General features: G+C 43.6%; 1 protein-coding gene across 5 annotated transcripts in view; it reads left to right on the forward strand.

Annotated features, from left to right (window-relative positions):
- LOC126299447 (organic cation transporter protein) overlaps positions 1-24382 on the forward strand; it is a 336588-nt gene that overhangs the window by 37908 nt on the left and 274298 nt on the right. The window contains exon 1 of one of the 5 annotated variants that reach the window (XM_049991352.1): positions 22558-22654. The exons of 1 other annotated variant lie outside the window; for it this stretch is intronic. The gene's annotated coding sequence lies outside the window, so the exon portion shown is untranslated. Of the gene's footprint in view, positions 1-22557; positions 22655-24382 lie in introns of those variants that run through there. 3 more of the 5 variants (XM_049991358.1, XM_049991353.1, XM_049991360.1) reach the window with 3 other exon arrangements.

The raw sequence follows: 24382 nt of genomic DNA on the forward strand, positions 1-24382 counted from the left end.
CATGTAGGTTAACAGAGGGAAAGATCAAACTACGTTTTGGCATTTAAAAAGAAATTGAAAAGATAAGGATCAGAGTTATTTATCTAAAAGTGGCTCTGAGCACTATGAGACTTAACTTCTGAGGTCATCAGTCCCCTAGAACTTAGAACTACTTAAACCTAACTAACCTCAGGACATCACACACATCCATGCCCGAGGTAGGATTCGAACCTGCGACCGTAGCGGTCGCGCGGTTGCAGACTGTAGCGCCTAGAACAGCTCGACCACTCCGGCCGGCATTTATCTAAAAGTGAGAAATCTTCAGACCTGAGTAAATGCATTACACTACACAGTTCGTGTCATTGCGTATTTTGATAGTACAGTCACATGAAGTAGCCATACAACCTTCGTCAAAAAAATTACAAATTTTAAGTAGATGGACATAATTACGCCGTATACGTTGACATTTTAGGGAAACGAACATTTGATACACCTGTGAATTATATGTACGGCAAATGAGGTGCCGATTGAGAATCTGAAGTTCAATATTAACTCACAATCGTAGAATTTTAAAGAATACCAGAGGATATTTGCCTGGTGGATTATATAGTCCGTGCAGTCTGCTGTTGTGCGGCTTTGACATTTTTCTAATTTCTATGTCCGAAGGTGTAAAAAGTTCCAACAATTTTTCATTTTCAAAACTGTTTCACTAGAGAATCCTTTACATAGCAGAAAAGAGAATGATTATAGTGCAAGTAGTAATGCCTCCCTTACAAGTGCCTGCTTTTTTTTTGCGAAATTAGAATTCACACTGGTAAATTTGATATGTCATTTATCCATTTACCGCTCTTATATCGCCTATGAAAATTCAGACATAAACTCATTGTGTAACTTGTAGCGAGTCATGTTTTAGTTACACTCACGCACGTGAACGAAAATTATGCCGAGACTATGTGCTGTAGGCTCATTAATTTGTTACCCTTTGAATATCATCTTGAAGTCCTGTCTGCCTAACGGACTGAGGTGTAACTGTTTCCAGGGTGGTAGTGTAGTGGTGTTGAAGCAAACTTAGATAACTTCTGGAGAAAGTTGGAAACATTCTAGATCCACAGGGGTGTCACTGGTTACTGTCGCCGAACAATAAACCTTGTCACTTGGTTCGATACAGAATGATTGTCACATCACAATGTACAGTTGATTATTAACTTTGATAGAGAGTTCTGGCTTACCCGCCAGGGTAGCTGAGAGCGCTAATGCGCTACTTCCTGGACTCGGTTAGGCGCGCTGGCCCCGGAACTAATCCGCCCGGCGGATTAACGACGAGGGCCGGTATGCCGGCCAGCCTGGGTGTGGTTTTTAGGCGGTTTTCCACATCCCGCTAGGTGAATACCGGGCTGGTCTCCACGTTCCGCCTCAGTTACACAATTCGCATACATTTGAACCAAGTTCGCACTATTCCAGGGCTTACACTAGACGCAGACAGCTGGGGGGTTCTGAGTGGCGGCAGGAAGGGCATCCGGCCACCTTCTGCAACTAACATTGCCAAATCAGTAGGCCGACCCTGCGTTGAAGCGCGACAAAGGTCCCGAGAAAGACAGAAAGAAAGAGTTTTGGCTGCTAGTACTAGCCGCGCTGCTGGATCTGAAGTAAGGCGATGCTGTCTTTGTAAGCGATGTTTAACGAGTGGGCTGAGCGGCGCTGGTAAGGGGCGAGTCGTGGCGCCCTGCCGCTCGGCAAGGCGCGGCTCGTTAGCAAGTGCATGCTGCCGCACAACGGCCGGACCAAGTGGATCATCGAGCACGTGGCTGGGAATTCCGTGGCGACGCTGTGCACCGGGAGGACCAAAGATGGCGGACTTTGTGAAACCTTAATGGCAGACATTTCACAGTTCGTATGGAAATTAATAGTTGCCAAATGAATCATGATACCTCAAAAAGAAACATGTACATTACTATTCTTTGCACAACGATTCTGATGGTGTAATCAGATTTTCAATATCTTTATTAGTTTAAAGTTTAGTATCTGACGGTAAATTATCAAGTAACACCCAGCAACGAATTTCGAAAATATAAACACTTCATCCCATTTCGTCGATCGACGTGTCTTTAGAAAGCTATTAGCGAAAACCTTAAACTGGTATAAATTACAGGCATGTAACTTGAATAGTTATTGGAGGGTCAAAGTGGCCGATTACTAACGATCGCGTCAGGCCATAAGTACTCCACAGTTACACCAAAAAACGGTAGCAGCATGCTTATAAATATATTTATCCATCTATGTCTTTGTTTATATCCGACATATACTATTCATGAAGAAATTCGTTCAATATTTACTGTGTTTTAGGAAACACAGAGATATTAGCCTACTGGCCTACCTTTTGTTGTTATTCCTTTGGTATATGTTCATTTAATTTGTTTAGGTATTTAATAATGTGTGTTAGAGCGTGTTTATGGTCCAGCCGTAGGAATATTGATTTAATTTCAAATTATTTAAATGTAAATCCAGTATTTGGTATGTGAGTGTACATTGGCTTGGAGACATGGAGGGAGCGCTCTAGCCAATCACAGCGCTCGTTAATGGTGAGATTGTATGGAAGTGGGGGAGGAGGATCGTTTCGCGGGAGTACGGCACAGGGCACGGGGAGTGCTGGACGTGAAGGCGCGACGTACGGTCGCAGGAAAGACTGGGAGAGTGTGGAGCGGTTTGGGCGTGATCGCGGGAGATAGAAACACTTCCGAGTGCCAACTTGTGAACGTGTGAGATTTTCGTGGTTTCTACAGTGAAAACGTAGTATGCGTTTCAAGTGAATATCTCGCGAGCTATGTTGTCGTTCATAACTAATTACGTGCAGTAGGAATCTGTTGTTTCCCTGTCGTTCAACTTATATTTTATTTAATCGCTGAACCATCGACACCAATAAGTGTTTTGCATAAATATACCGCATTCTCAAAAGTATTTCTACTATCTTACTCATCATTTAAAGTCCTTAAGATAGTACCTGCAGATTTTATTTAATTCCAATCTTTCTTCTATAAATTTATATGTTACTTGCATAATTCGCAATTGCCGAGTGATAGAAACCTTCGACCATTCAATTCATGTCTGTGTTCTTATCGTACACTGTAGACTCAGCAGTATTTGGCCTGTAATGCGGCAACTACGTATCCCAGCCCCTAGGCACCGAAACCATCCAAAACTTTTAATATTCCAACTGTGAGTCAGAGGGTACGTAGTTGAGGGCCACCCCTATTTCATTAAATTTATTATTATGAAAGCCCGCAGCATCCAGCACCGGTGGCATATGGAACATCTTGAGGGCGTTTCTACGCCGACGTCTGCCATTTGTTCTTGTGTCAGGCAGCGACTGTCTTACTAGTCCTGTCGTGATGTGCCAGCTTCGACATGGGACCTCATTCTTTGGGTGACATCAAATTCCTCCACCGCCAAACACCAGCACTCTCGTCGTGTACTGCTGCGTCACATGACGACTCAAGGGGGGGAGGCCTGAATGTGGACGTAGATAGGAGAAAGGGACTGTAGCGACAGCCGATAGCGGCTCGCAATCCGCACAACAGTATCCACCTTGCTAGTGACCGGGAACCCCGGCTGAAAAACCGGTCACATGGTGCACGCCCGCATCCAGTGACGCAGATGCGGTGATCGAGTCGACTAAATTTTTGGGACGTCGTGACGGCTGTCCGGGGGCGGCGTCTCCACGGACATCGGCTCAGGCTGCAGATCCTTCTGCGACGGCGGCGGCGGAGCGACGTCGATCTCCGTGAGCACCACTCTGGACGGCGCCGACCGACAGGCGGTCACTACCATTGTGCTGGTCTGAGGGCAAACATTCTGCAGCAGAATCACTGACATAAGAGTGCCGCAGCTGGTTCAGATGACGACAATGCAGCCCAGAGGAACCTTGAATGACGTACAGTGAACGCCCAAATACTTGTATGATGCCACCGTACTCCCGACGCTGTTTCTTGTCAAACACTTTAAAGAAAGTGCTCAGATGGTAGAGCACTTGCCCGCGAAAGGCAAAGGTCCCGAGTTCGAGTCTCGGTAGGGGACACAGTTTTAATCTGCCAGGAAGTTTCATATCAGCGCACACTCCGCTGCAGAGTGAAAATCTCATTCTGGAAACATCCCCCAGGCTGTGGCTAAGCCATGTCTCTGCTATATCCTTTCTTTCAGGAGTGCTAGTTCTGCAAGGTTCGCAGGAGAGCTTCTGTAAAGTCTGGAAGGTAGGAGACGAGATACTGGCAGAAGTGAAGCTGTGAGTGCCGGGCGTGAGTCGTGCTTCGGTAGCTCAGATGGTAGAGCACTTGCCCGCAAAAGGCAAAAGTCCCGAGTTCGACTCTCGGTCGGGCACACAGTTTTAATCTGCCAGGAAGTTTCACTTTAAAGAAAGTTTCAGCCTGCAGCTGAAATCTTGACTGACTTGGCGGAACGAAATGCTTCTACGGCGGCCGCAGAAGATGCAACAAGGTACGGTGACAACAATCGAATATAATTCTGCCGGTGACTCCTTGCCATGTCGCTCAAAAATGGTTCAAACGGCTCTACGCAATATGGGACTTAACATCTGAGGTCATCAGTCCCCTAGACTTAGAAGAAAAATCTTTAAGGTCTGCTCTCACGTGTAGGAGGAAAGGAGTTTCTCCATGTGCCTTTTGAACATTCGAATGAAACGTTCACCTTCTCCGTTAGACTGAGGGTGAAGAGATGCAGAAGTTACATAGTGTTTATCATTGTCAGTACAAAACTGCTGAAAACTGGCTGATGTGAACTGTGGTCCTTTGTCCGGGACAAGGACCTCAGGAAGAAGTCTGTGCTAAAAAAAGAAGACAAACCCGAGAGATTACTAGCTGTAGCGGTGGATGTCATGGGAAATACAAAAGGAAATTTACTGCATACATCCACCATCACAGAATGGACTTGTGATATCGATATTACAATTAAATCAATACAACGAAATGAAGGGAGGCTCAGATGGATAGAGCGTCTGCCAAGTAAGAAGGAGATCCCGGGTTCGAGACTCAGTTAGGGCAAACCTTTTCAACAGTCTCCCTTGATGTATGTCAACGCCTGTAGGCAGCTAAGGGTATTCATTTCATTCTGTTGATTAAATTGTAATTTCATTCTAACGAGCTGCACGGTCACCGATGAGTTAAGGCTCACCGGCCATTTGACCATCTTCTGTGCGGATGCACAAACATTGACCGAACTCTTAGGGGAATCAGTAAAGCCGCAAGTAATGAGTGTAATGGGCAGAGGCACTACGAATACAGTGTGGGATAATACGTTGGGAATGTGGGTCTCACGGGAGGCGTAACAGAGATAAGTCCTTGCAGTCGCACTATCCTCTGTGCCCTCGGTGGCACAGATGGATGCCGGCACGGTAGCTCAGCGTGTTCGGTCAGAAGGTTAGCTGCTCTCTGTAATAAAAAACTGAGTTAATCGATCAACAACGAACTTAAAAGGATGCTTTACGACGTCCGCCCCGAGCATATGCAACGAACATAAGAAAAATGCCGGCACGGCAACTCAGCGTGTTAGGTCAGAGGGTTAGCTGCCCTCTGTAATAAAAAACCTGAGTTAATGGATCAACGACGAACTGAAACGGGTGTCTTGCGACGTCCTCACCGAGGAGATAAAACGAACGAAAACGAACAAAATGAGATTTTTAAAAAAAGTGGATAGAGCGTCTACCATGTAAGCAGGAGATTCCGGGTTCGAGTCACGGTAGGGGCACATATTTTCAACTGTCCCCCTTGATGTTTGTCAACGCCTGTATGGAACTATCGGTATTAATTTCATTCTGTTGATTTAATTGTAATTTCATTCTAACGAGCTGCACGGTCACCGACGGTGCCTGTTCTTTCGGACATGTTCGAAAGAACAGATACCATCTTCATAGATATCGATATTGTTGCGTCGCCACGGTCCAAACGGGCGTGGCCACTGAAAAAAGTCATTGCAGCGGAGCGGACTGATGCTGTGCAGATACATTCCAACGGGACGTCATTTATTGTATTCGGGCGTCCATGACCGGCCAAGTACAGAGACATCGTGCAAGTTGCTTTGTGGGAAATACATCCCAAGGTCCTTGATGCAACAAAGACAAAACTTCCCGCTCGAGAAGTTGAGGAATCGCAATGCGTGCATCGTCATGTATGCAACAGCAGAATACCTCACATCACGGACAGCGCATGACGATGAAAAAAGTAGCGCCATGCCACTAGATGCCACTTTCAAACTATGCAGCCACACATGACGCACTCATTGCAATTGCCCCAGCAATACGCCGGAAATCAACCGGAAAATTTTGAAGAATTTCAAAATCTAGAGTATCAATTTGATAATTCTTCAGACGAATCAAACGCTGTGTTGGTACAGACCTGTAACTGTGACAACAAATCAGCGTTCGAATATTCTGCAGTGGGCCAGTACAGCAACTCGTATTGATAATTAGTCAAAAACAGAGCCCAAAGCTGCAATTTTTGCGCTGTCCATGGCTGGATAGTCTTCGCAGGATTGAACAAAGTCATTACAGCCGGACAATCTGTAATCAAAAAGAACTTCTGAAAGTTAACTGCACTTGCACTGCTCTTGGTGGGCGTTTTCGAAGCAAAACCAATGGGCCTATTAGATGAACCATTTCTTTGAGAGAACACACCTCAAATCCTGCAAGAAAATGCATCTACACCTAACGCAAGAAGCGTAGTTGGAGTAAAATGCATTAGGTAACGACGAATTAACAGTGCGTCCTATAACCACTGAACTGTGTCCGAAGAGTCTTGGGACGACGCAAAAGGAACACCTTTCCAGTGCAACAGGAATTTGCTCAGCATTTGCAATAAATTTAATGTTATATGTGAGCTTCTCCATGATAGCCTGGAGCTCTTTATTGTTATTGGGAGCCAGAAAATCTTTAATTGCAGACAAACGCAAAGAAGTAGGATGAGTATCCAGTACATTTATAACATGTTTTAAATATTCAAGTTCTTCATGGAAAAAGGAGCACTATTCCTTGTTACACTTTAAGCCAGACACAGAAAATACTTAAAAAAAACATTCTAAATTTTCCAAATGTTCAGCAGGTGTGAAACCTGCAACAACAATATAGTTTGTACATGAAAGGACTTTTGCTGTTAACTGTTCCAGGAACATCTGAAAAATAGCAGGAGCTGAGTTACTTCCGAATGGTAGTCTTTGAAGCTGAAACAAACCCAGGTAAGTGCTGATCGCAGAATATTGCTAGGATTCCTTGTCAAGAGGTAATTGTAAGTACGCCTCATCTAAATCAGTCTTGGAAAAGAAACGACTCTGTCCTAGTCCGTCTGTTAATTCACCTGTTCGTGGGAGAGGAAATCAGTTCGCAACTGTTTGTGGGTGTAGTGTTGCTTTGAGATCAGCACACAGATGTAAACTTCTGGACGTATTTTTGAGAATGACCAAGGATGATGCAAACTGACATGCAGAAATGGAATTACCCCCCATTGTCTTTCCATCATTCCAATTTCTGACCAATCTGCTCACATATAGGATGTGGGACAGGACGAGCACTATGGAATCCCGGTTGTGCATTCTCATTAACAGTAATATGCGATTCAAAGTCCTTAGCCTTTCCTAATCCTGCTTCAAAAGGTTCACTGTACCTGTTGTACAGGTCAGAAACATTAGTATGAGACAATGAAACACTAATTTGTAATATATTATCTTGTATGCACAGGTTGAACAAATCAAACAAGTCGAAACGAAAACGTTTGCACTGTTTCTAGAATACAATAGATGAAATCGAGCACTCTTTGTAACGCCATGAAAAGTTGATGGCAAACTGCACACGCCAGTTACTGGTATTTCATGTCAGTTAGAAGCAGGCAAAACGGAAGTAGGTTTCTGTATCCATTGGCTACCGATCATTTCATAGGTGTCTTTATTGATGAGGGAAACAGAAGCCCTTGTATCTAAATGAAATTTAATTGTCTTTTGAGTTAAACAAAAGTTCTTTTTCTGTCTGTGAATTACAGCGGAAGGTTTCTGCGATGCGGGAAAGCTAATCTTTAGTTACTGTCAGCTGTAGTGGCAGTGCCGACATGACATTCACTTCGTAAAGTGGTGCGTGCCCTCGCTACCTTGTAAACAGACTGCTTACCACGCTAGGAACACTTTGGGTCCTGACAAGAACAAGTTTCGCTATCATGCTTTGAGAATCGCTGAGGATGAGACTTCCTCGAATTATGCTGTAGTACACCACATGACTAAATTGTTTTATTTGTAGTTTTATTGTTAATCTGCCTTGCCTTTTTCCACTTTAACGCTAGCATGAACTTTAAACTGAGTGCCTTGAGCACCATGAACAAGACGAATAAACAGAGCCTCGAAATCAACATTGGTTTTGTCCACAATACTTAGAGATTATACAATTTACAAAACATGAAACTATTTATTTTTCGTCACATGGTGCATGAAGTCAATGAGAAAAGAGAATTTATTTAGTTCTTTTACGTCGAGAAAATGTATGATATCAATTTTTATTCTCTCTATTTACATGCAGATAGGACGCCAATACCGACGAAAGCACAAAAGACGTATCATTTTCTTTTAATGCCAAGCAAAAATCACAGTACGTAAAGAGAAAATGTGGTGCAGGACCGGCGGTGCAGATGTAATACTTTAAAATTATGAATACTTAGTAATTTTCGTTGTACTCCTAAGCTAATAACTCTTATTACCAATTAAAATTCATGGCAGTGACAGGATTCCAAACCCATACCTGCAGATTAGGAACTGACCGCCTTAACCATTAGGCGCTTCAACGAATCGTGTACGTTGGGTTTGCGAAATGGTGTGATATGATCTGTAATGTCACATGTTTTCCATGCAAAAGATTTAACATACCGAATGAAAGCTGCGCAGGGCGTCTTCGACGGAAATGCAGAGTGTCCAGCTGACTTTCAATTCCATGAACGGAGTTCGAAGAACATAAGTTAACTGAAAGTGGAGCAGTATGTATTCTGCTAGGTTTTATCAGATCTGTTTGTCTGGAGATGTCGCGTGTGGAAGAATGAGAGAACCTAATAGCTGCTAACGCAAGTGTTATAAAATATCGACAAAGTTATGGCGAAGTTATTGGTTCAAATGGCTCTGAGCACTATGGGACTTAACTACTGAGGTCATCAGTCCCCTAGAACTTAGAAGTACTTAAACCTAATTAACCTAAGGACGTCACACATATCCATGCCCGAGGCAGGATTCGAACCTGCGACCGTAGCGGTCGCGCGGTTCCAGGCTGTAGCGCCTAAAACCGCTAAACCTAATTAACCTAAGGACGTCACACACATCCATGCCCGAGGCAGGATTCGAACCTGCGACCGTAGCGGTCGCGCGGTTCCAGGCTGTAGCGCCTAAAATCTCTCGGCCACAACGGCCGGCGCGAAGTTATTAATGTGGCAATTGCTCCTGCAGAAAATGGCTTGAGAGTCTTTGAAGCATATAGTCTACCACCATGATTGAAATGTATCAGAAAATGCAGCTGAGTTATAGACTTGTATTTATCTTTCGACGAAAGTTTGAAATAATGAAAGAAGACTTGTTGTTTCAGTCACAGTTACGAACTGATTCAAGCATATCACAAAGTAATCAAAATGTACATTTACAATGAAAATGTATCTCTTCTGATGCAGATACAAAAAGAAAGATACGAAAAAGTGTGCAGTTCTGCTATTCAATACGTTCTCACCTTCAGATTTACCGCAGTATGTTCATTGCTTCCATAATGTTTGATCGTGTGATGATTCCCTAAACGACAAACAACACACAAGTTACTGTCATTAACGGTCCCTTTGTGGCTCTTCTGGGCCTTTCTTGTGAAGCAACTCAGTATTTTCAAAACAGAAACCTCTGCTCAAGCCTACAATGTATTGAATGGATGTTTTGAAACAGCTTATGATGCAGAGCTTGTCTCACGATTTAGTCACTGAATTTCGTTCTGGCCGTATGCAGATCGAATAAAGAAAACGAGAAAAAGACTACAAACCGAAGTTTTTCTCCAGCGAGATCCTAATCGACTTGTACATCAACCAGCGCAATGAAAAATCGAGCGTATTACCTCTAAGCCAACATGACATTGCTGCAGTATACGTTTTCTCACTACATCCCTATTTCTGAATGTAGATTACTTGGATCACGACATTAGAGAGCAACCTTAGATTAGGTGCCAAACATCAAGTCTGGGTTCAAACAACGAATTTTACTCACGCAGTGTCACATCTTAATTGTAAGCTAGTCAGAATATTTCATCGAGGTCAAAAGCAAATACAGTATAAGACGTAAACATGCCCGCCGGCCGCTTCAGTCTGGAACCGCGCGACCGCTACGCTCGCAGGTTCGAATCCTGCCTCGGGCATGGATGTGTGTGATGTCCTTAGGTTGTTTAGGTTTTAAGTAGTTCTAAGTTCTAGGGGACTGATGACCTCAGAAGTAAAGTCCCATAGTGCACAGAGCCATTTGAACCATTTTGCCCTCCGGCCGGCTGCCGCTGGGACAACGTCCGAGTCGTTGACTTCAGGTGGTCGATATTTCCGGCCGCCCCTCAGAATTTTAAGTCCAGCCATATGCAGGATCTGGAAACACTGTAGGACTCGTAAGTGCATGGAGCAAGTTCCGTCAGTCTTCAAAAATGGTTCAAATGGCTCTGAGCACTATGGGACTTAACATCTGTGGTCATTGGTCCCCTAGAACTTAGAACTACTTAAACCTAACTAACCTAAGGACATCACACACATCCATGCCCGAGGCAGGATTCGAACCTGCGACCATAGCAGTCGCGCGGTTCCGGACTGAGCGCCTAGAACCGCTAGACCACCGCGGCCGGCCGTCAGTCTTCTTGAGATGTTACGGAAGCATATCTGCTCATAACGTAGTGGTAAGCTTCGTGCTCAGTATACGTAAAGTCGAGCGTTCAAGTTCACTCCATTCCCTTTTTTCTTTAAATCGCATATCGGATATCTGCTAATGTTATCAGCCTGACGGAACCTCAAACATAATTCGTTTCGTTTTCGATCACACCTGCAACAGGAAAAAGTTCCAGAAATATTTCCACCAAACAGCTCTTGGCTACGTCAAAGATCAGAATAGTACACGCTCGAGAGTTTCCTTGCCCCACAGCAGCTACTGGCTACCGGCCATAAGCCGCCCGCAGACATCCGGCGCCTCCGGCTACGTTAACGTGCCATGGCACTACTGAGTGTATTTATCAACGGTCATTTTCTTATTTGAAGTTCTCATTTTTATCTCTCAGTTACGATTAGGAATTTGGAAAAAAAAAGTTCAAATGGCTCTGAGTACTATGGGTCTTAACATCTGAGGCCATCAGTCCCCTAGAACTCAGAACTACTTAAATCTAACTAACCTAAGGACAACACACACATCCATGCCCGAGGCAGGATTCGAACCTGCGACCGTAGCGGTCGCGCGGTTCCAGACTGAAGCGCCTAGAACCTCTCGGCCACACCGTCCGGCAGGATTTTGCATGCCTGAAACTTATGAACGTCGTTCAAGTGTGTTAAAATGTAGTCGCAAGTGGAAAAAGGTCTAACATTGCGACGTATTATTCGCTTGGGGTTAGCAGAGGTATGAAGACAATATAGGCAGCTCTGAACCTTTGTAAGGTATGTGGGGCGGGTGCATTTGGGCAACACACGCCAGAAAAAGACTTTACTGCATCAAGAAACATTGTTATGGCATGAATGATTTTGTACATTCAAGAAGCCTCGATAAGCGACATACGTGCTAGTGTGCGACCATTTAAGTGTCATACGACATTTGCATTCAATAGGCAATGTTCAGAAGTCGGGAGCACTACTACTCCATGCTCTAACTTAAAACAACAAATATCAATGCATTTTTGCTTGACTGACATCTGTTGGCTCATTGCAATGTAATATTCCTCTGGTGATTAGTTATGATGTCTTTATATTAACTTCTTAAGATTAATTAATGGCTGACATATACCCGAGCAAAGGACAGTGTGAACCTAATATTTTGCCTGTGGTGGCACAGATCGGGTGTTGTGCATTACGGAAATTCCCCAGGGGAGAGTATACCGCAGTTAATATTTTTTGCCAACAACAAAGGTACGTATCGATCACAGTGCAAGAGAAACGACTTACAAAGCGTCGCCGGCCGGAGTGGGCGAGCAGTTCTAGGCGCTACAGTCTGAAAGCGTGAGACTGCTACGGTCGCAGGTTCGAATCCTGCCTCGGGCATGGATGTGTGTGATGTCCTTAGGTTAGTTAGGTTTAAGTAGTTCTAAGTTCTAGGGGACTCATGACCTCAGAAGTTAAGTCCCATAGTGCTCAGAGCCATTTGAACCATTGAACAAAACTTCATCACGTGTTGATATTACACAACAACGCACTCTGCCAAATTCACTGACAAAACTATCCAAGAGATTGCCAAGTTAGCCATTACATACATGTTTTTCTGATCTTATGCCCTCAAATGTTTACCTTTCAAGCTCCTTATCGGAGCCACGCGGGGTAGCTGCGCGGTCTCGATCGCCCTGTCACGGTTCGCGCGGCTGCCCCCATCGGAGTTTCGAGTCCTCCCTCCAGCATGGGTGTGTGCGTCGTCCTTAGCGCGAGTTAGTTTAAGTTAGATTAAGTAGTGTGGGACCGATGACCTCGGCAGTTTGGTCCCATAAGATCTTACCACAAATTTCCAAAATTTTTCCTTATCGGGAAACAGTCCAGAAAATTCCTCTCTGGACGAAAATGCACTTCAGACCTTGTTTCACGTCATCCCTAACTCAGATCCAGTGTGTTTCTACAGGCGTGAAATTGATAAACTACCTGACCATTGTCATACCAGTTTAGGTAATGGGAGGCAATATAATGTTTATTAATTTCTCTCTGATGGTTACTGCTGTAACCAATAAAATAATAGACAACACTAGTAAAATATGAACTGTACTAATTCAAATGAGATTCACATTAGCGCGATATCCATTCGACGAAACTCTATTTTAATGAAGCATAAAGTATCTGTTACAGGAACGTACTTATACAGCACAAATTGGCCAGCTATTATTAATTCTGGACATTAAGACGGTTTGTATTTATTTGCTACTGCGTGTAACAATGAATTAGTATGGAATAGTGACATTTCATAAATGACATAAATAAAACTTCCTTATTGATGTTTGATCTGACTGCTTGCGGCTCTGTCACGAAACGGCTAAAAGTGTATCCGTCAGCGAAACAAACTCGGAATTAAAGCAGCCCCAACTTTACAGGCGACGGTGTTACCTCACAGCTAGTGGAATACTGCAGCGTTGTGCTCTCCCTTCTTGTTCCAGTGCTGGCTAGGACAGACAGGGTCGCAACCTAAAATACGTAATTAATTGCAGTTTCCGCGGCGAATGATTTTTCTGGATTCAAAATCATAAATTGATAACTTTATTTCACACCGTATGTGAAAAGCATACGAATATACACTGAAGAGCCTGAGAAACTGGTACACCTGCCTAATATCGTGTAGGGCTCGTGAGCACGCAGAAGTGCCGCCATGCGACATGGTATGGACGCGACTAATGCCTGAAGTAGTGCTGGAGGGAATTGACACCATGACTCCTGCAGGGCTGTCCATAAATTCGTAAGAGTACGAGGGGTGGAGATCTCTTCTGAACAGCACGTTGCAAGGTAACCCAGATATGCTCCACAATGTTCTTGTCTGCTGTGTTCGGTGGCCAGTGTTTAAACTCAGAACAGTGTCCCTGGAGCAATTCTGGATGTGCGGCGTGTCGCATTGCCCTGCTGGAATTGCCCAAGTCCGATGATTTTCCGTTGAATTGTTCACACGCTGACACTTGTTGATGGCCCAACATTGAAGTCTACAGCAATTTGCGAAAGCGTTGCACTTCTGCCACTTGCAGGATCTTTTTCCCGCCGCAGCGATATCGGAATTTGGGATTCCTGATATTCACAGTACACTCGTGAAATCGTTGTACGGGATAAGCTCCACTTCATCGCTAGCGCGGAGATGCTGTGTCCCATCGCTCGTGCGCCGACTGTAACACCACAATCAAACTCACTTAAATCTTGATAACCTGCCGTTGGAGCATCAGTAACCAATCTCACAACTGCGCCAGACACTTGTTGTCTCATATAGGCGTTGCCGACGGCAATGTCGTATTCTGCTTTTTTACATATCTCTGTATTTGAATACGCATGTCTGTACCAGTTTCTTTGGCGCTTCAGTGTATGAAGTAAATTTAGTAGGCTAATTCTGTGTCATCCAGAAAGTAAATCGTCAGTCAAAAGGCTGCCAAACATAACCTGCGTTGTTGCCGACAGTCATTTATACAGGAAACACCAGCGTTAAGCAGTCTGGGAAGTGACTACAGTTCGTGTCTCAAAGACGTGGCAGCCGAGCGCCGAAATACCCACAATATATGTCAATGAGACTTATTTGCGTTTCTGTAACCGGGTTTAATGACAGCCATCAACTCCAAGAAAACGAACGAAAGTTTCCAGAAGGGTATCTGGTTGATGCGCACAAGATGTGGACAAAACAACCAAGGGATGAGCTGGGAGTATTGGTCCTCCCCGTCGCTGTCGTCCTGGATTAGCAACTGATGTGATACTGCGTCTGCTAATTATAACACTGCTGGCACAGAGAAGGAAAATAGAGATCAACACAACTTTGAAAACAGGTTGAAACAACGTCATTCATCAAACCGTGAAAGTCGGCAGGATATGATAAATCGTGAGTTACATGACCATTTTATAGCAAAGTGACAGGAAAAGAATTGACCCTCACAATTCAGCGTAGTTCAAAACCTTCAACTCGTGGTTAAACAAATTTGAAAGTAAGAATGAGATTGTCTGTCGCAAAAAGTGGTTGGTTGAAGAGAATACCGATATTCAACATAAAGCTTATCAGTTAGTGAGAGAAATCAAGTCTTTCACTGAGGAAACGCGACTGCCACCAGATCAAGCAATTAATGCCGGTTAGTTGAGACTTGATAAAGAGTTACGATCTGGACGAACACTGGAAGTAAAAGCATGTCTTTGGTGAGGTTGGCTTCATAGCGACGACCAATCTCTTTCATGATAATGCCTGAGATTGTGATGTCAGCATGTTTTTGGTGAGGTTGGCTTCATAGCGACGACCACTCTCTTATATGATAATGCCTGAGATTGTGATGGACAGTACGCTGCTATCCTATTTGTGCGTCCTTGTATCGGAGCCTACCGGCCAGTCTCCTGCAAATGCGAATGTAAATTTATCGATCATCAAGGCGTTTGCTAGCAAATCTGCTGTTATGACGAACAGGGATTTAAAAGTCTTGCTAGGACAAGTATTGTAGACAGATATACAACAAAAAACTAAAGCCCTTCTTTCGGTTGACTCCTGGACAGCCAATAGAGAGGAGTAGCTGTTTAAGACTACAGTTACTCAGAGCGTTGAATTCATCAAGACGTTGATTCCAGAAAAGTGCACAGACATTGCGCAATCTGCCGACGTCTTCTACTTCCGTCCATACAAAAATTTAGTGAAATTTCCCACAGATACAATTATGGTAACTTCTGACAATAACATTATGACGAGACATAGAGACCACTTCTTACGCCTTCAATCGTTTGTGTATTTCCAGTTCTCGGCGGCACAATTCTCCACCTAAATCAAATCTGCATTTTTTCAGTGTGGTTACACCATAGACTTTCCTGGTGTATTTCAAGCATTCATGGAGTATTGCTTCGAAGAAGTATTAACAGAATAGTGTTTCTATGAGAACTGTAATCAACCTGCTTTAAACAAATGTGCACATTGGGAGAAATGTCTATGCATTGACCATGCTGTGATTGCTGACTTGCATACTTTTTACCTCCGGTAGTGAAGTCTAGTAAGTAAACTCTATTATACAGTGTTTCGTGTCATATTATTGACTGTTTGTCTCAAATAATCCATCCGTATAATAAAGCATTCATACTTACGGTATTCTCATCGTAACTTAGACGACTGATATCTCCTGTTCTACTAGTCCTTAGTGTAGCAGGACCTAATAAAGATATAATTAAATTATAAAAAGTGAGTAATAAAGAGATGTTATTAAATTATATAAATGAGAGTATACGTCTATGTTCAAATGTGTTGAATGGGAAGCTGTGGTACCTTTGAATACTGTCCTATTATACCATCATTTAGTTCCCAGTCGCAGCGTAATTAAACCGGCTTCCTACAGAATATATTTCTTTTTTATACAGTACTGTTCTCTGTTGTTATAAGTTTTGCTAATCAGTTATGACAGTAGCTTGTTTCTCTTATTTAGTCTAAAAGGCGATGACGTAGGAACTGTTCGTCGGATCCTGTGTAGAAGTTCGGTCGCCGTGCAGTGATAAGGACTTCATTTCCTTACTGCAGAATTCTTTTTCTGTAATACTCTTTCGAAACACAACTTGAAATAATTTCTGATACGCATTATTCTCTTCTGTAACTGATTTGTTATTTCACTTCATGGAAGTACACCCTTTTAATATTATCTTTAGAACAGAACGCACAACTGCAACTGTACATAATACGAGACGACATTGCCCCCCCCCCCCAAAAAAAAATCTTCATACTGACCCGCTAACTGGAAACTCAAGGTTAACAGTCCGTGACATCTGCCTGGGCTCAACAACCACAGCAAGAGGAGCTCAGCTCAGGAATACACCTATCTTATTCAAAGACTACTTATAACTCGTTCTTAATTCGTGATAGCACGATTTTCTCTGGCGTCCTCCGCTCAGGTTGAATATATCTATATAATATTTCAGATTATTTAATGTAATTCCATTTCGTTGAGTAAATAAAAGAAGAATTGGGTAGATAATTTGACCTTCAGATCCAGATAATTATTTCTTGTCACTGCGACTTAAGCCCCGCTTCAATAGCCGCGCGGGGTAGCCGTGCGGTCTTGACGCCTTGCCATGGTTCGCGCACCTCCCCACGTCGGAGATTCGAGACCTCCCATGGGCATGGGTTGGTGTGTTGTCCTTAGCGTAAGTTAGCTTAAGTTAGATTAAGTAGTGCTGATGATCTCAGCAGTTTGGTCTCATTAAACTTACCAAAAATTCCCCATTTCAATGGCACCTACAGTTTTTAAGGTATGTGTATATTTTGTTGTTCTATTAACTGTTCTGTGTAATACTATAATTTGCGCGACAACTTATGTGGACTTTCCCTTGTTAGATTTGCTTCTGAGGAGGCCACATGTTAGATCAGTTTATTAAAAGACAGAGTACATAACTTGGAAATGATCGGGGTCCCCAGGAATGTCAATGTGTATGTATTACTTCGCTGAACAATAAAACTTAACACTGCGCTGGATTAATAAAATGTAGAGAAAAGTTGAAATGGTGGATTTGATGCTTCAAGTGCTCTACATAGTCTCCTCCCACTTGAGAACAACACACAGGAGGTTGATATAACTATATTAACCAGTCAGGAAAGTCCTTCTTCGGGGGTGGTGTTCAACTCGCGCGTCACATGGGCTTAAATGTCAGTTACGTCGTCTAAGCGTTGGCACTTCATATGAATTTCTGCACTTTGTCATTCTGTGGTAGGTTCGTATAAATAGCACCAAGTCTCGTCAGTTGTTTTGATTTTTTGCAGAAATGAATTGTCCGCGTTTTGCATTTCAATTAAGTCGCAGCAAAAGTTGAAGCGTCGCTGTTTTTGTTCGGTCGTCAAGATGCAGGACAAACTTCGAACACACTTTTTTCTTCTGTAAAACATTTCTTGAACAATTTAGTTACAGATGTTGCTCCATTGCGATTTGCGACACAACAACTTTGATACAACTACGGCGCACGTCCAGTGCTTAACACTGCTTCCTCGTAACTGACTGTACGATTACACTTCTGTTGTATACAGTTGCTGTTTACAGCTGACGTCGCTTATATGCTGCTTTTTGGACGGACGGTTTGTGGTTAGGATGCGGCAGGAAAAGCAGAATACACATCGTCTCCCATTGAAAAAGGGATTGTTAGGAGGAACAAGCCTTCACCACTTACCCGTTAATAAGGAAAGATGTGCTCTTTTCTCGGTCGCGATTCGTGGACGGAAATTATACGGCAGTGGTCGTGGACTTGGCTAGGGAGTGAGGTTCAAATTTGGTTCAAATGGCTCTGAGCACTATGGGACTTAACTTCTGAGGTCATCAGTCCCCTACAACTTAGAACTACTTAAACCTAACTAACCTAAAGACATCACACACATCCATGCCCGAGGCAGGATTCGAACCTGCGACCGTAGTGGTCGCGTGGTTCCAGACTGAAGCGCCTAGAACCGCTCGGATACTCCGGCCGGCCGCGCGGGATTAGCCGAGCGGTCTCAGGCGGTGCAGTCATAGATAGTGCGGCTAGTCCCTGCGGAGGTTCGAGTCCTCCCTCGGGCATGGGTGTGTGTGTGTTTGTCCTTAAGATAATTTAGGTTAAGTAGTGTGTAAGCTTAGGGACTGATGACCTTAGCAATTAAGTCCCATAAGATTTCACACACTCCGGCCGGCTAGGGAGTGAGGGGTGAGTGTCCTGTGAAGGGACACCGCCTACTCATCATCGCCGATTTCGTCCAAATTTGTTGTATATGCAGGGCTCGGCAGAAATGAAAATGACAGAAATGGGAGCTCCAGATGGCCACGCGTTTAGAAATAAATACCTTTTCTGGCACAGGTCGGCTGAGGCATCAACCTTTTAAATTAGCCTATCTTCCAGAAAGCGGCTGGCGCAGCGGAAAACGTACAGAAAGGTAATCCGAAGGTTATGGGCTCGAGTCTCTATGTCAAAAGTTTTATTTTCAGTTTTCACGTTATATGCACTGCAAATAACCGAAATAATGCTCAGTAAATTGTATGTATTAATGCAATTAGTATAATAAACGGCAAGAAAAGGAAAAACAAAAGCAAATTTCGGATTATAAATAAATTTCCAGGAATGGTTGTAGGACGCAGACGAGAACTTTGTATACAAAGTTAAATACTTTTATTACGCAGCAGTTGATGACTTACACACGCAGGGCTGATATTCGTCGTAAAAATAAGGGAAGCAGCAATTTCCTCGGCATGTTCCAAAAACCTTAATCGTCCCTGTCCCGTTTCTCCTCTTTGACATCCCCAGCACAGAGTAGACAATCATAAAGAGCTGTTAGAACGAACGTACGCAGGTGACATGCTGGAAGATAAGAGGTGTTATACTTGTGTTAGACTTTGAGAAGTCGTAGAGTTGGAAGTAAACAAATATTGGCATCAATAATCTCATGTAACATCCTGCTTAGCTACAGATTTGGTGGACCCACGTTGTTACACAAAATTAGAATAGACTAGCCTATATCATTACTACACATTTAGAGCTGTCTTGCTTTCTTGTGAGTCAATTTAAACATTGCAGCAGATTACGGCATGTAATAATCCTTGGATACGAACTGCGCCGTCGGTCATTGACTGAAGTCGCTGATTTTACGGGGACTCCTCTAAAACGACGCTTCAAGCAACAACAGAAGGCTGAAATAAAAGACTTGATCTTCATCGGCAAGAATGCATGCTATTTTTTCCAGTTAAAGCTTATGTCAAGACCAGACAACAGAAACACACGTTCAACAGCAATGCTCAGATGCTTCTGCTCGGGATATCAAAGAAGAGAAGAAACGCGACAGAGAATAAAGTTTTGGAAGAATGTTCGGGAGAAGGGTAGAAAACGATCCGCAAGAGGTACAGTAATTACAGACACGTGTATTCTGTGTTATCGCCGGGCCTTCAGTTGCCTGGGTAGACAGTCTCTTCGCCGACTGCATATCTGATCGTCACAAGAAGCCTTAGCTGACAGATAAGGCCGTGACAGTGTCTGGTGCTAATGCCAGCTCCTCTACACGAACGGAGCTAACAATCTGAATGAATTTCATTGGTCGAATCGTGTTTTATTTGGTTTTATTGTTTGGTGTTGAACTAGACAGTGGTCATTGGAATTTTTCAGTTGTAAAGATAAAAAAATATCTATATCTTATATAAAAAATTATGATACTTCCGCTATTAAAAACAATTAACAACTTGTACGAGAAAATTAAAAACTCGTTATCTCAGTAATTCCTGTTAATTGAAGTGTTTTGTAAGAGTAATTTGTTCTTATGTTTCTACAGGATGGGCAAAATAAAGATGGTCCTGAAAATATTTGCAGTAAGACTGACGCGGGATTGATCCTTGTTAATGAACATCACAGAAGGTGCTGAAAGTGGCCACCATTGATGTCGAAGCAGCAGTGTGCTCGATTTATCAAACTGCGAGACATATGCAGCAGATCTGCCTGAAGGATAGCAGCAATAGTGTTTTCAGTGTTCTGCTGTAGCTCTTCCAGGCTCTGATGATTATGTGATTACACTGGATCCTTCAATTTGCCCCACAGATATAAATCATAGGGAGAGAGATGGGCGGTCGGATTGGCCAGGAGGACTGCATTGCCTCTGTTAATTGTGCTCTCCTCTCTCAGCATTTCCTGTACTTGTAACGAAGTTGTCAAAGCGGTGTGTCTCTTGTTCCGTCTTGCTGAAAACACCCATACAGTAGTTCATATTCTGTGAGTTGATCCACATATGCTTTAAACAGAGTACGCACTTACCAGGGGTAGTAACATTTTGGTGAAATGATCGTGTCACGATGCGGGCACCAAACACTGCCCACCAAACTGCCAATCTAGAGATTATGCAAAGGCTCATGTCCTGTAAAATCAAATACCCTGACAGACCAAACCGGGCCTCATATGAAGAAATGAAAATCTGAGCGTCGAAAGGTCCTGATTCCACTTCATTCAGAAACCACCGGCAGAGCACAACACGCGTGAGTTTGTTTGGACGCTTTTAATTGGTGAACAACAGTCAATTTGTAAGGATACAGATGCAAGCTCTTTTTAATAACGTTTCCACTCGACAGTCTCTTAATTGACACTTGCATACATAAATGGCGTTGACATTTCGTCGGACTTTGTTCCAGGCTTTACTCCACTAAAGCAGTGTTTCCTGGTGTTCGAATTCTTTCCTAATAGTCAGGATTTTTTCGCATCCTTTTGTCATTAAATTTTACACTGCAGACTTTGCTGGAGATTTTGTCAAAACACTTGCAGTCTTTAAGCTGTCGCGCAAACAGTTCCGCTCACGTTTTCAACGAATTGCGCTTCACATAACTCTCAACAATGAACATGCGCTTACCGGTTTGTGTCGCATTCGACTGGTGACTAAATACGTCTGCTCCTCTTACTCACTCAAACGTGACGACACAGCTAAGTACTCGGGACAGAACACGCGGGAAACGCTAGTGCTCGCACACGTGATGGCGACGGATCGATGCGTCGAAATCGCGGTTTGCAGCGCTTTCTGTGACGGGCACTTCTCGCATTCATTAACGAGGGCCACTCCCGCGGCAGTCGGTCTTATTTTATTTTATTTCGCTTTTACTTAGCGATTATGCCAACATTTATGCAATTGAGAATTTGAGTTGAGAGAGTGCGGGTTTCGAGATCTCAATGCTGAGTAAATACCTTTCCACTTAGAAATCCAGCGGAATAAGCCCATAAAAAATAACTACCTCTATACACGGAGTAACGAGTATAACTGCAAATATTTTTATACGCGGTACCTTAATATGTACATACATCCGTCTGTTGGTCGCATTTTCTCTGTTTATAACAATCTTCCTGCAGACACGTCACGAACTTTACTACCTGATATTTTCTGCACCACTTAGTGGATTCCGCTTAGCTGTATAGATTTACCTTTTTGTGTCCACACGTACACACTTCAACACCTGACCTGCTGCCCAGGAAAAAATACGCATTTATGGCTTGCTGTTTTCACAGGTGCCGACCGGATTGGCCGAGCGGTTCTAGGCGCTACCGTCTGGAACCGCGCGATTGCTACGGTCGCAGGTTCGAATCCTGCCTCGGGCATGGATGTGTGTTATGTCCTTAGGTTATTTAGGTTTAAGTAGTTCAGAGTTCTAGGGGACTGATGACCTCAGAAGTCCCATAGTGCTCAGGGCCATTTTCACATGTACTTACAGGTATTAACCAACCTAAAAACATGCGACGCCATTATAAATATCTGCACTTATACACGTTACACCATGTATTTTTATGATGATAAGAGGGCCTGCACTACAGTATTTAAGCAAAGATATTTTGTCAGTTTAAAAGTTTAGTGGTGAGGCCCCCTACGCTAACGGCTCTGGCGTCTGCTATCTAGAACGGACATACGTCATTACTCCCAACACGCACTCCTCAGCGTCACTCACGTTAAATGGGTGCACTAGAGACACCTTTCATGCAATCCGGCGAAATGGCGTCGAGTAGAAAGGCATACCGCACTCCATGAGTCACACGACATTATTATATAAGGATAGTCTAGCAATGTGTGAACAGTTTTTGTTTAGGTGTTTCCGTTACCCTGATAACTACAGAAACAATGCACAGCGCCCCGTTGCGCGACTGATGTGAATCTGGGACGCGCATTGTGTGTCTGTGCTGCACCGCTATTCCTGTTGTGGCGAGGACGAGCTCCCCACCTCGGCACCTCTCCAGTCGGCCACGTGAGCCCGGCGCAGCGCCACCTGCGCAGTTCCTAACCGCCACTCAGCAGCCATGAGGTAACCTTTCCATCTCACTTACGTCTCTTTCCCTCTGTGAGAGCACCCACCAAACTGGAAGGGTAGAAGACCGAAATTAGTTTTCTAACTAACGTGGTCCAGTGACAGGTTACAAACTAAACGGTTAATATTCGCTTATTTATGTTGCAGGAAAATTCTGGCAGAGCGTAAATACCTTAGGATTAAAGGAGACCACTCACCGAATAGCAGAACCGTCGAGTTGTCAGTAGGCACACGCAGAAGGAAGAAAGCTTCCTAGCTTTCAGAGTCATCCTTTGACGAGCTAGAGTAAATTACACACACACACACACAAACACACACACACACACACACAGAGAGAGAGAGAGAGAGAGAGAGAGAGAGAGAGACTCAACAGGCGCATTCACAACCTATGCCCCTACACGATGCCGGCTAGCCTAAGCCGGGACCATGTATGGGTAAAGGCGTGTGTGTCTGTAATTTAGCTCGTCAAAGGGTAATTCCAAAAGCTAAGTAGAAAGGCATACCCCACACCTTGAGTCATACGACATTATTATATAAGGACAGTCTAACAATGTGTGGACAGTTTTTGTTTTTGTTTAGGTGTCTATCGATAACTCGGCGCTTCTGCTTTTCGATACCATGTTGCAGTACCTGTGCTGTTCAGAAGTACGATGCAAATTTTCTTTGGATACGCATGCATGTCCAAAGGAACGGGGCAACAGGCACTGCAGCGATTACAGCCGTTATGAAATGCATGAACTGTATTCGCATTTGCGAATATGGACAGTGCCGAGCGGGATTAGCCGAGCGGTTTGAGGCGCTGCAGTCTTGGCTGTGCGGCTGGTCCTGGCGGAGGTTCGAGTCCTCCTTCGGGCAGGGTGTGTGTGTTTGTCCTTAGGATAATTTAGGTGAAGTAGTGGGTAGGAGTAGGGACTGATGACCTTAGCAGTTAAGTCCCATAAGATTTCACACACATTTCGAATATGGACAACCATCAGCTGTATAATGGAATAACAACAATGAAAATCTGATTTTCACTGTCGTCACTCCATTATACAGCTGATGGTTGTCCATATTCGCAAATGCGAATACATTTCATGTACTTCTGCTTTTCGGTGAATGGTCTCCTTTAATCCTAAAGTATTTAGTATTCACTTATCACAACACGAGTGTACTGTGCAAGTTGATTCGCTGGGCTCTCACGCGGTAGGACTGGGATTAGAGTCCCCCAGATTTAAGTTTTCTGTGGCTTCCCTAAATCGCTCATCGCAAAGGGTGCGATGCTTAGTCTGGAAGGACACGGATTATTTTCTTTCTCAATCCGAGCTTGGGCGTAATTAGCTCTTAGTCGATAAACGCTAACGTTTAATCTCCTATTTACATTCCAATAACATAACTATGGTTGGCGTTGGAAATTGTAGTTATTATATGTTTCATACATTATATACTCGTTTTATGTAGAAATTAAATGGAAAGAATAAGCTTAAGTTTTAAGTACACGCGATTTGATTACTGTATCAGCTGGTTCGGTACAAATGTTATAACTGTCACTCGCACTAAATCACTGTCAGTGTTACTACCAGAAGCGTCACAAAGTTGACAATATTTTTTAACATCGCCGGCCGTTGTGGCCGAGCGGTTCTAGGCGCTTCAGTCTGGAACCGAGCTGCTGCTACGGTCGCAGGTTCGAATCCTGCCTCGGGCATGGGTGTGTGTGATGTTCTTAGGTTAGTTAGGTTTAAGTAG

This window comes from Schistocerca gregaria, chromosome X (assembly GCF_023897955.1).
Source record: "Schistocerca gregaria isolate iqSchGreg1 chromosome X, iqSchGreg1.2, whole genome shotgun sequence".
Classification (NCBI taxonomy): Eukaryota; Metazoa; Arthropoda; class Insecta; order Orthoptera; family Acrididae; genus Schistocerca; species Schistocerca gregaria.